A 12,850-nucleotide genomic window follows, 5' to 3' on the forward strand; every position below is an offset into this window, starting at 1 on the left:
AAAACCCATACTCCTGAGTCATGTAGTTATACCAACGTAACCCCCGGTGTAGACAATGCTATGCTGGTGAGAGAGCTTCTCCCTGTGACATAGTTACCGCCTCTTGAGGCAGTGGATTAACTACACCAATGGCAGAAGCTCTCCTGTCAGCATAGGTGCATCTTCACTGAAGTGGTAGTGGTGCAGCTACTCCAGTGTAGTGTTTTATGTGTAGACCTACCCTTACTCTTGGTTACAGTATACAGTGGAGACTGTCTTCTGTGAATGGGATGTCCTGGCATTCCTTGTGCAGCATGCTTTGTTCTGTGGCTGACTCTCACAACTCTGTCTCCAGTCTATTTCTCTGACTTCGTCCCAAGCAATTGGGTGTTTTTCTTCAAATGCAGGCTCCCTGAGGTAAGGGATTCACATCTCAGTTCACATGACTGGCAGTGAAAGTTTTTAACTCTTTACACTTTTCCTGAATGCACAGAACCCTAACAAGGCAAATAAACCAAATTCCCCATTTATTTATCTCCAGATGTCCCGATTTTATAGGGACACTCCTGATATTTGGGGCTTTGTTTTATATGGGCAGCTCTTACCCTTGCCCCCCTCCAGATTTTTCACACTTGCTATCTGATCACCCTACCTAGGACAGCAACAGGTTTTATGTATCAGGGGTAGCCGTGTTAGTCTGTATCTACAAAAACAACAAGGAGTCTGGTGGTACCTTAAAGACTAACAGATTTATTTGGGCATAAGCTATCGTGAGGAAAAACCTCACAAAGAAGAAGGTTTTTACCCATCCGAAGAAGTGAGGTTTTTACCCACGAAAGCTTATGCCCAAATAAATCTGTTGGTCTTTAAGGTGCCACCAGACTCCTTGTTGTTTTTAACAGGCTTTATGACACTTGGACCCAGCCCTTGCTGGGGAACCATAACCAGGCAGGACAAGGTAGGCACCTGATAAGGCAACTTGGTCCCCTTGGTGCGCTTGTAAGTAAAAAAACGCTGCAACTATAATAGCGTGCGCCCACACCACCTAGCAGGCAGGTGAGTCCCAGCTACAAGCTACCCAGGAGGAGGAGGAGGACCACTGCTCCCTCTGCCAGATTACCATCCATTAACCGTTAAGCCAACGGCATCCCCAAGCTTCAGAACGCAGCGTTTATAGCTAGCGGCGCACACAGAGGCCACGCCCTCCTCACGTCTTCCAGTGTCCCGTCCACTAGCCTCCTCTGCCAATCGCCTGGCTTCCTTTAGAGCAGGGGCGGGAACTGCAGGTCATTTTTCTCTACGGAATTGGTTGCTGGACCTAGAGTGTCACGAGGGGGCGGGGTTCATGTGGATTGGCTGTGGGGTGGCGAGAGGTCTGCGCTGATTCGTTGGCAGCGCTCACGGGACGCTGGCGGGGCTGTGACGTCGCGCTGTGGTGGAGGGGCTCGGCTTGTCAGGTAGGAAGGTGCCGCGCGCGGCGCGGTTCGGCGGCCCCGTATCCCGGCAGCGGGGCTTGGGCGCGGCAGCGGGGTGGGAAGGGGACAGGAGAGGTGGTCTCTGTTCCAGCCTGGGCCTTGTCTGCGGGACTGTGGTGGGCAGGATGGGGGGCGGCTAGGCCCAGTTCGCTGAGTTACCTGCAGCCGGGCAGGGGCGGAGGCAGCCGGGTCCCGTGGCCCGTGGGGCGCCTGCGAGTACCCGGTGCCGCTTGTCAGCCCGTGTCCAGCGAGCGACAGCCTGCCCGGCTCCTCCCGTGGCGAGGGTCGCTGTGTGCCGCGCCCTCTCCAGCCTCGTCAGTGTCGCCCCCACTCCTGGCCTGAGAGCGCGGGGTGCGGGCGTCACTGCGCGCTGGCCGGAGGTCTGCGTACGAGGGTGAGGCGTTGCTGGGTATCAGCCAGTGGAGGGTACTTGGGTATTTGCTTCAGCCCTCCCCTCCTGCCAAGGTACTTCACTCCACAGCTGCTCCCTCGCCCCCTTTAGTATACGCCCTCTTCCCTCCCCTTTCCGCTTAGCTGCTCGCCTCCTAGCGACCCCCCCCCCCGTTGTTGCGCTTATGTGCCATTAGCTGTACGCTCGCTTTGTTCACTCTCCTGGTGTGCTACAACCCTGGTTGTTCAGACTGTATATTCTTTGGAGAAGGGACTGGGGATTCCTGCTTGTGCAATGGGATTCCATTCGAGATTGGATCTTGGGCACTGTTTTAATAAACAGTAGTTATAGTATCAGGGGTAGCCATGTTAATCTGGATCTGTAAAAAACAACAAAGAGTCCTATGGCACCTTATAGACTAACAGATGTATAGGAGCATAAGCTTTCGTGGGTGAATACCCACTTCGTCAGATGCATGTAGTTATAGGTGTAGGGTTCTGAGTGGGGGCAGGGATAGGGTGTGGGGGTGAGCCTGAGAAAGTTCTTTGCAAGGGAAAAGCTGGAGCCTGCTGATTTTTGACCCCGGGCTCCTAACTGTTACTATCAAAATAGAGATCAAGCCTAGCTGCTCCTAACACACTAACAATTCTGGACCCTGATGAATTCCTGTGGATGAGCATTGCAAAAACCCACCTGCAGCTTACTCTTGATAATTGGTTTAAAACCCAAATTTGCATCACAAACCTACATGAAGTGTTTTAGAATGTTGTCAGTCTGAGGTTATGTTAAAATAAAATAAATGGCACTGTAGTGAAAGGAAAGGCTGAGAAACTATGTCCTTGTCAGATTCAAAGAATAGCTACGGACAAAGTTGGGCAGACACATTGTTTAGATTAGAATGAAATTTGTTGTAAACTAAAAATCAGTGAATATTTTCAAGCAGAATATTCATGGAACCTTATTAAGAAACAAAGATGTGTTCTCTAGAAGATTAGCTTTATTATTTGCATAGCGCTATCAATGTACACGGTGCTTTTAAATAATAAGTGAAAGGCCCCTGCCTTGAGCAGTTTAGAATGAACAAGGAGAGAGGTATGGGGAGGCTGAGTTGCAATAGTGAATGACCACAGGGTAAACATAGAGTAACATATGCATCTGGTAAATTCCTCCTTTTTGTTCTCTCAATGTAGTATAACAACTTGAAAATATTGTCTACAGTGAATTTATGGGTGGAGGTTATTGCTGGGAGGCTAACATGAAAGAAGTGAGCTTTGAGGAGATCTTTGAACTAGAAGAACAAGTTTGTATGATTGTATAGGGTCAGCAATAGTACTTTCAGAGGTCATCTCTTAAACAGATAAATTAAAATAACTAATAACTTTGCTTAATCTAAATTAAATATCTATATAGTATATATAAAATGGCAAACTAAGGATTATTTAATTACAAGATTTTAGATAATTTAAGTACAGAATTTTCTGTTTCTTGTATTAAGTCACTGTTTCCAAAACTTTGATCTCATAGATTCAATCCTACATCTCTTTTATTTGTATTATGGTAGTACCTGGAGACTGCAGTCAGGATTGAGGATCCTATTATGAAAAGATGCTGGACAAGGTTAGGTACTCAAGGTTCCTGACATGAAGAATTTACAGTCTAAAACAAGAAGTAAAAAATGGGTGTAACAATTAGTAGAAGAGAAGCGGGAGGGAGGATGAGTGTTAAATATGGGAAGGAGGATTTAGATCGGTGGTTCTGAACCTCTCCCATATGATGACCCTGTGTTACAACAGGAAGTTCTCTTCTCCCACAAATTTCAGGACCCATGATCCCATTTAGATAAGGAAGGTGGTTGTAACTCCCTAAAACAAGGATGGGGAAGGAAGGAAGGGTAGGTGGAAGGCAATGACAGCCCCTATGTTCAGAATGCTATGATTTACTTGTTCCAATGCAAATTCTGTCCTTGGTTTGCTTATATATAGCTTCTCCTCCTGGAGTATCACATGTTAATTTGAATATTGGATATTGGTTCAGTGCTGTGAGTGTACAACTTTATTTCCTTCAAGGCTCTACTCTGATCGTTCTGTTTCTCGTCTATTTATGGTGCTGTGATGTGTATGGTAAGGGCCAAGCTTAAAGTGGTGTGATCTTTTACTGTATTCTGATGACTTAATGTTTAACGTCAGACTAAATTAATTTTAATGAGACATTAGAAAGAAGAAAAAGTAGCTGATAAAAAAAGTGAGATTTCTGTGAGAGATGTAGAAAGTAAAGTGTAGATAAGGTTGGAATTTTTAGAAGCTCAGACTTTATGCAAAAGGGAAGAGGGAGCTAACTTACTAAACTGGACCAGAAGTGGATTATATAGCACCTACTGAATTCATCCTAATTTCAAAATGTACTCCTGTACTTTTCATGGACTTCTTTAATTTAGCATATTATTTTGTAGCATGAGGAGGAAGGGTGTCTTGCTAATGGGAGGTGGGTTGACACAGGATTCTTGCCTTGGGCAAGTCTAGATTGATTCTGTTTTCCCCCTGTGCTGCATCTCACGTTACTCTCCACATTGCCTTTTCCACTTACTGTCAGTCGCTGACCTGGTGTTTGAACTGGGAACCAACAGGGTGAAGTAAGGTATGTTGCCCAGTCATGCTGGGGGCACGGAAAAACTGGCGTAAAGCCCAGACAGAGCTGCTTCATACAGGGAGGTAGCCTAGTTGCATGAGGTCATCTGCTTACAGGGAGGAGTCTGCTAATGTGTGGGAAGTGGGCTTACAGAAGGGAAAGGGGGGTTCCTTTTACTGACTGGCATGTTGTGGGTGGGAGAAGAGGGAGAGAGTTTATGTAGTGTACTTCCCTCTGGAGCAAATATTTGTTGTTCTTCCTACTAAATGTTAAATTTTACTTTAAAGCCTTTTTTTATTACTCAACACTCAACACTAACTTAATTATAAATTGTTCTGAATTACTTATTTAGGAGTTGTATACAAACTATAGTGTACTTAGAGTATTCTTAAAAATGGAAGAGAAAATTAATACGAATAAAACAGTGTTCACCTCAAATTACAATAGAAAGCTCTGTTCATCAAAAATGTGTATATGGAATACATTTTTAAACAATGAGAGGACTTAAAATAATTTATATTTAAATGAACATAGTTTCTAAGATACAGATTTTTATTATCATAATGTGCTGTTGCAAATTACTTTGTTTTTGAAGACTAAATATTAATGAAAATATAAAATTTTGTTTTTAAATTTGGTTCAGAGATTTCTTTGAGGTGAATATTAATATCCATGCAGCATTAGCCTCAGAGTATAAACTTGTTAGTAAAGGCTTAAAAAAATTAACTATAACACTTCATTTTGACTCAAGATAAATTCATTTTTTAAACATAGTTCCATACTGGAGTTACAGCACACAATTTATAGAAAGGATTTTGAAGAAGAGAGCTTTTAGGACCATCATTGCTATTCTAATTTGCTGTCAACATAACATTTAAGCTTAAAAGAATGAAGTGGAAAAACTAGGCTCTTTGTTATCTTGTGTTGTCCTCTCCTGCAGGGCATTTCCTTTCTATCATACCAAATATAAGAAGGCAGAGCAGCCGGTTTGGTTTAAGAGTTTTGTGCTGGTTTAGAGTCTCGTTCAGATGGGCTGCCTGCCTATAGTCAACCATGCAACTTGGAGGCAAGGGGGAGCTTTTAACCCCTTTATGCATTTCTCATTCTCTGTCTGTGCTGTTTTGCTTCTTGTTCTGTTTCCGTTTCTAAATTAGTTCCTAAGGATTGCTCTAGATCAGTGGTTCTCAGACTTGTACTGCTGACCTCTTTCACATAGCAAGCCTCTGAGTGTGACCCCCTTATAAATTAAAAACACTTTTAAATATATTTAACACCATTATAAATGGAGGCAAAGCGGGGTTTGGGGTGGAGGCTGAGAGCTTGCAACCCCTCATGTAATAACCTTGTGACCACCTGAGAGGGCCTGACCGCCAGTTTGAGAACCCTTGCTCTAGATTCCACCACTTGCCAATAGCCAAGGAGCTGTTACAGTAGATTTTGGACACCAAGGCGCAAGAAAATCCTGGACATGCCCCTTAGATAAGCTCTAGGGATGGTTGTGGTAGTAGGATCTACTATGCTGTTAGTGGATTTCCTTTCACTGGGCTGAGGCACCTATGCCACTTGTAATGGCTTCATTGATACTTCATGCTCATGGTGCTCCCCTAATGCAATGTGAAATCAGCTCCAGATACTGGAGCACTAATTACAAACTAAAAGATTTTTCTTATACTTAGATCTTCAGTTTGTTACATTGTATAATAAAATTTCCTTTGACAGTGCTACTGCTGAGTAAATAATTTTAATAATCTATAAGCAGTTAGAAATGTATCTATCTTGAAGTCCAAAAATATTATATAAAACATTGTTTTTTTACAACTGTCCTGCCTCTGTCTGAGAGACTTCATACAAGCAAGATGCATAAATATGATTTTTCAGTATATATCCAAGAAAAACATTTAAAAAGTTGCTTAAAGTCTGACACAGAATAGTGAAAGTAAAAGTATTTTCTGAGATAAACATGCACTTCCCCCTGCTTAATTTGATTATGATCAAATGGAACTGAATATGATATTTGTTAATCAACAGATCTGATACTCGTGTCATATCTAATAAATTTTACTTCGATGGATTTTTCTGGATTGCACATTGTTGGAATTATTAATTATTTTGCCATTGCAGGACCAAATTCTGCTGTTGGATGTTTCTATAGAGAAATTGGGCTCCGTAATGTTTATTTCTAGTGATACCTGCTCTAGAAAGATCCCAGTTTATATCTGACTATTTGCGGAACTGGCAGTTACGAGAAAAAACTTTTTAAAAAAGCTCTTGATGAATCATGTAAAGTGAATCTTGAAGTTAGAGACTAGATCTGGAATCCCACTGCCACTTCTACTGAAGCACTTTTCAGAAGTGAATTGCATTTTGAAAATCTTCCCATATTTGGAAGTTTTACCATTGACTTCAGAAGCTGAGTTAGGCCGGTGCAGAGTGCTCACTTAAATCATTCCACCCTTTCTTTCTGGGCTTTGGAAGTTTTCTTTTAAAGGTATGAAAATAGAATATCTTTATGGTAAGGGATAATAATTCTTACATGGCATAAAAAACTAATTCTAAAAATATTTTCCTATATGGCCCTTGCAATAATGAGTATTTATTTTGCATGTTGGTCTAATCCAATGATACTCAGACCTCAATGCTTCAGGAGCCAGATTAGTGATCAACATTACCCAGAGGAGCTACAGAAGTGTGAATTCATTGTTTCATTTACTCTTTCTCTATATATAATTATTCTCACAGCAAAATGACTGACCAAGTATTCCTCAATTAGCTAATAACACTGCTCTACATCCAAAATGCTTCTGAAATAAATGTAGTCAAACTTTACTAATTCTGGGTCACTGAGAAAGAAAATGATGCTTAAAATTGTTGATTGGCCCTAGTTTTCAAGAAATGCTATTGGGTCAGTATATACGACCCTTGACTTGGGAATGGTGGAGGATACGTGAGTTATAAAGGGAAGGGATCTCAGTTTAAACCAGAAATGACTAAAATACATCTTTGACTGGATCTATGAATAAATATGTGACTGGGTTTGGACAGTACTTGCTTTTTAGGCAAAACAATGAATGATGCAATCTGAAGCTGGTATTGCATCATACATGATATGAATTGCATCATGTTATTCCTAGAAGTCATGGATGATGCAATCATAACGAAGCTTACATCACCCTTCCGAACAAATTGCCCTATATCAGCTCTAGAAATCATACAGTGTGGTGCTCTCTTATTTGTCAGTGTTTGATTTTTGCAAAGGGACACATTTCCGTTTAGCCAAAGTGAGCAGAGATGCCTCGTACCTGTGTGAACAGTGCAGATAATTTCTGCTATGTTTGTGGTGAAGTGACTTTTGCATCACAAAAGCGCAGTATAACCACTATGGTTAAGAAAGCCTATCACCTTTCTTTTGGCTGCAAAATTGGAGATCAGGACAAGAGATGGGCCCCACACATATGCTGCAACACTTGTGCAACAAATCTTCGCCAGTGGTTGAACAGGAAAAGGAAATCTATGCCTTTTGCAGTGCCAATGATTTGGAGAGAGCCAACAGATCATACCAGCAATTGTTACTTCTGCATGGTGCCTCCAGTTGGGAAAAGGGTGTCAAAGAAGAAAAAGTGGACTGTGCACTATCCAAACATTCCATCAGCTATACGCCCAGTACCCCACGGAGAAGGACAGCCGGTTCCTGATGCACCAGAATCATTCTCACTTGATTCAGACGAGGAAGAGGATGAAACTTCTGGTCCTGAACCATCAATGTCACAGGACCCACATTTTCTCCCATCCTCCTCCTCTGAACCACACCTCATAACACAAGGTGAACTGAATGACCTTGTCAGGGATTTGGAACTACCCAAGAGTAAGGCAGAGCTGTTGGGCTCCAGACTACAGCAGTGGAATCTCCTGGCAGGTGATGTTAGGGTTTCCATGTTCTGTGACCGTCAAAAGGATCTTGTCCCATTCTTCTTCATGGAAGGTGATCTTGTAGCCTGCAACAACATCGATGGTGTGATGGCAGCCCTCAACATCGTTCACGATCCACATGAGTGGAGACTGTTCATTGATTCATCGAAGACGAGTCTTAAAGCTGTTTTACTGCATAATGGCAATGTTTTGCCATCAGTTCCAGTTGGTCATGCAGTCCATATGAAGGAAACCTATGACAACATGAAACAACTTTTGAGGTGCATAAACTATGACCAGCATCAGTGGCAGCTTTGTGGCGATTTGAAGGTGGTTGTTCTCTTGCTTGGTCTGCAGACTGGATACACAAAGTACTGCTGTTTTCTCTGCGAATGGGATAGTTGTGCAAGAGATTCCCACTACATCAAGAAAGATTGGCCACTCCGACAGTCATTGGAGCCTGGGGGGAAAAGTGTTCAGCGTCCACCTCTTGTTGACTCAAGGAAGATTTTGTTACCACCCTTACACATCAAGCTGGGTCTGATGAAGAACTTTGTCAAGGCCATTGACAAAACACAAGCAGCTTTCAAGTACCTCGGTGGAAAATGTCCAAGGTTAAGTGAAGCTAAGATAAAGGAAGGTGTCTTTGTTGGTCCTCAGATTCGTGAACTTCTTCAAGATGATGCATTTGACCATAATACACTTTATTTATATAACCCTTTTGCTGATTTTTAAAGTGTTACATAAACAGGACAGGTGAAATATTATCATGTAAAGCAACCATAAACACATGAAAAGACCTAGGTTTACAATTTATGATTAAAACTCTACTATCTACACAATATACATAGACATAAAATGTAAAACTTAAATATCTTAGAAACAGTAGCCAATCAGGTGTTTTAATTGTCATATTTGAATTCAGCACATCAAAATACATAATAAATAGCACATTTTATCTCTGAAGCAGACGACTTCTCAAAAATTGTAGACCAGTGTAACATAGGAAAAGCATCCTGATTAGTTGTTAATTTCGATTGGTTAATTAAATCACACAGTGTTTGAATATTATGTGCCACAAAGAGCTGCGGGAGACACATTAACCTCAGTCTTAAGTATCACTGGTCTAATCTCAATGTCCTATATGAATGTTGTTCAGTATACATCAAACTACTTAAATGTTCAGCATTATTTTAATATCCAAATTGCTTACCTACACTCTTAAAATCATATGCCCCCTCTGTTCACTGGCTCTCCCTTCCCTGCACTCTCTTCTCCCACTCCAAATTCCTGCTTGCTTTGTGCAAGTTAACTTTTCCTGTTTGTCTTGGGCAAGTAGACTTTCTCAAGCCTAGGTTGTAGGATTTCCTTATACTGATGTCACAATTACTTTTTGGGATAGAGTGAAATTCAGATTATATTCTCTCCCGTGCCTTTCTGGCTTCAGTGTATTGTATTGTGAGGGCAAGCCAGTTTAGGATGTTTATCGTCTTGATTTATAAGCAATACTTCATTGGATAATCCAGAACAAGTGTGATTTATTTATAGACCATGACAAAGAAGCAAAGCATGTATATGCAACTTCATACAAGATAAACCTATATTAAAGGAATGTCAAGTTTTCACTGTGAAGCACTCTTCAGAAAATGAAAGCTGTCTGTAGCTTTGACTTCTTGAGTATTATGTTTTTTACTTTATAGCCACATACTTTGTTTTATAACCTTAGGACAATCTGTTTCAGTCAGATTGTTTGACAGGGAATGAGGCAAGCCTGTATAGTGAATTGCAGGCTCACTTAATGCAGTTGTATTGCAGTGAATTGCAGGCTCAGTGAAGCCTCTCTTCAATCATTGCAAAAACCATATGGTGTATATAATGAATGTAATAGGTTTCTTGGAATAGGATGAATGGTGTTATGGATCACCCCAAAGAAGCTTAGTGTTCTGTTTTTGCCTCAACTTCAGACTTAGTTTCTCTGTGCCTGAGCTTTATATAAGTGAAATGGGGATAATGCAAATTCCCACTCTTACCAGGATGTCAGAAAAATTCAGGTGAGGCACCATAGAGAAATCTCTAATGAAAGAGTTAAAACAAACAACCCCCCGAACTCTATTTGATGCAATGTTTGAATGGTAAATGATGTATATGGTGGTTCACAGAGCATGAAGGAAAAATACTGAACAGCAGTCTCGTTCACTGAGCATTATCAAACTTCTGTACTGATGAGGCACGGGTCCTCTAGAAAAAATATGGTATGATCACCTAAGACTATCGTGATTGTACATCAGGAGATGTAGGTAAGGTTGCACTGTCAACCTTAAGTTTCTAACATCATGACATTTGAATGGCTTGCTGTAAAATCTCAACTTTTAAAATGTTTTGTAATTTCCTATATTTTTAAAATGGAAAAATGATGAAACAGAGTTTCCACCATGTTCAATTATAGTTGCTAGACAGTGGGAGAAAGCTTTATATGATCCAGTAAAAGTGTAATTAGTGAGGTTGTAACTCACTCCTGAGAATGAAACTATTATATTTCATCAGAAAGGTAAAAAAAGAAATAGGTAAATTAAGCAGTAATAAGTCACTGGGACCAAATGATAGTCACCCAAGTGTTCTGAAGGAACTCATATATGAAGTTGCAGTACTACTAACTGGTATGTAACCCATCACTTACATCAGCCTCTGTACCAGATGACTGAAGATAGCTAATGTAATGCTAACTTTTTAAAAAGGTTCCAGAGGCAATTCTGGCTTATATGAATGATGTGGAGAAAGTGAATAAGGAAGTGTTGCTTACCCCTTCACATAACGCAAGAACCAGGGGTCACCCACTGTCGGAAGATAGTCTGACCCAATATGGCCATTCTGACGTTTTTAAGTTAAAACTAATTATAAAAATGACACATTTCTATGCTTCAGCATACATATCAATGCTTGTACCATTGCTAACCTAGACATTCAAACAGTTATTTAAACTATGTATTCTACAGGGTGCTTCTTGCCTCACTTTGACTCTGTAGTTGCTGTATGCTGTGCAGGTCTCCAATTGCTTTTTCAGTGCTCCTCTGGCACACTGAAGGCAGAATCCAACCTTTCTGATTTCTAACTGCTTTCTAATAGTCGAACCTGTCACTAGCCAGCTTATGCAACTAAAGGTGCATCAGACTTATTTTTCAGTGTATGCCAGGAAGTCTTCATAGTTGCTATGGGTATGTCTTAAAGTTATGGTGATCAGCTTTACATTATACAGAAGGTCATCATAGATGGCCATAATATTCCTTTCTGGCCTTGAAAATTTTAATCTAACCACTAAAAAAAAAAATTTTTTTGTGGGTTAATTGTATTTTTTGTGATCACAAAACTGGGGGGACTGCTGTACTGGCCTGATCCATGTAGAATTGTACCTCAGTTTCTCCATGTGCCATCCTTACTAATCCTTTCTGGGGTGAAAAGAAGTGCCAAATGGTATGGTTATTTTCTTTGTGGAGGGGCAGGAGAATATATCATGATGTATAGCAGAAGGATTCTACCTTGCATTATTTAATATACCAAAAAGCTATGTAAAAAGAACATTAAGGTTGGCCTTAATTTGGCCCCCTGTGCTTATGAATTATGATAGTATGTGATCCTGCAATTAAATACTGTTTTTTCCCCTAGGACCTCTGCTTCAGTCTGTGCATAGGTTGGAAATTTAATATTTTGTTCTCATTGTTAAAAAGTGGTATATGACTTTTTTTTCCTGCACACTGTTCAAACCCTTGTCTGGATACAGAACTGTTAATTTTCTTATGGGCTTTTCCATGATTCTCATTGCTGTACTATCTGATTGCTTGAAAACATTTATTTATTTTAACAACACACCTGTGAAGAGAGGGTATAGTATCCACATTTTACTGATGGGGAACTGAGGCAAGGATACATTAAGGTAAAAATGTGCACCATTTTTGGATTCCGATTTTGAGATGCCCAAGACTAGAATTCTCAGAATACTTAGAATTATATAGCACTTCATATGTGAGTGTTCAGCACATCTGCAAATCAGACTCCAGAGGGAACACACAACTAGTGACAACCTGTGAAAAGTTTGGTGTAAATGACTTACCCAGCATCAAATAGGAATTCTATGGCAGAGGTGTAGAATCCACTTCTCCAGGGCAACATTCAACTGTCTCGTTCGCTACACATCTTGTAACTTCTGAAACAAATGAGCAGGGCCCTACCAAATTCACGGCCATGAAAAACACATCACAGAATGTGAAATTTTGTCTTTTGTGTACTTTTACCCTATACTATACAGATTTCACGGGGATGACCAACATTTCTCAAATTGGGGGTCCTGACCCAAAAGGGAGTTGCAGGGGGTCGCAGGTTATTTTAGGGGAGTTTTGGTATTGTCACCCTTTCTCTCTGGCTGGGCGGCCAGAGAAGGGTGGCTGTTGGCCAGGTGGCCAGCTCTGAAGGCAGCGCCTTG

General features: G+C 40.9%; 1 protein-coding gene across 10 annotated transcripts in view; it reads left to right on the forward strand.

The window, feature by feature from the left end:
* Window positions 1-1,308: 1,308 nt before the first annotated feature.
* FER (FER tyrosine kinase) overlaps window positions 1,309-12,850 on the forward strand; it is a 412,813-nt gene continuing 401,271 nt past the window's right edge. For 4 of the 10 annotated variants that reach the window (XR_010588820.1, XM_005281640.5, XM_065550282.1 and 1 more), the window contains exon 1: window positions 1,345-1,436. The gene's annotated coding sequence lies outside the window, so the exon portion shown is untranslated. Of the gene's footprint in view, window positions 1,920-12,850 lie in introns of all 10 variants that reach the window. The other 6 variants (XR_010588819.1, XR_010588821.1, XM_024106728.3 and 3 more) reach the window with 4 other exon arrangements.

The sequence above is a fragment of the Chrysemys picta genome, chromosome 6 (genome assembly GCF_011386835.1).
Source record: "Chrysemys picta bellii isolate R12L10 chromosome 6, ASM1138683v2, whole genome shotgun sequence".
Classification (NCBI taxonomy): domain Eukaryota; kingdom Metazoa; phylum Chordata; order Testudines; family Emydidae; genus Chrysemys; species Chrysemys picta.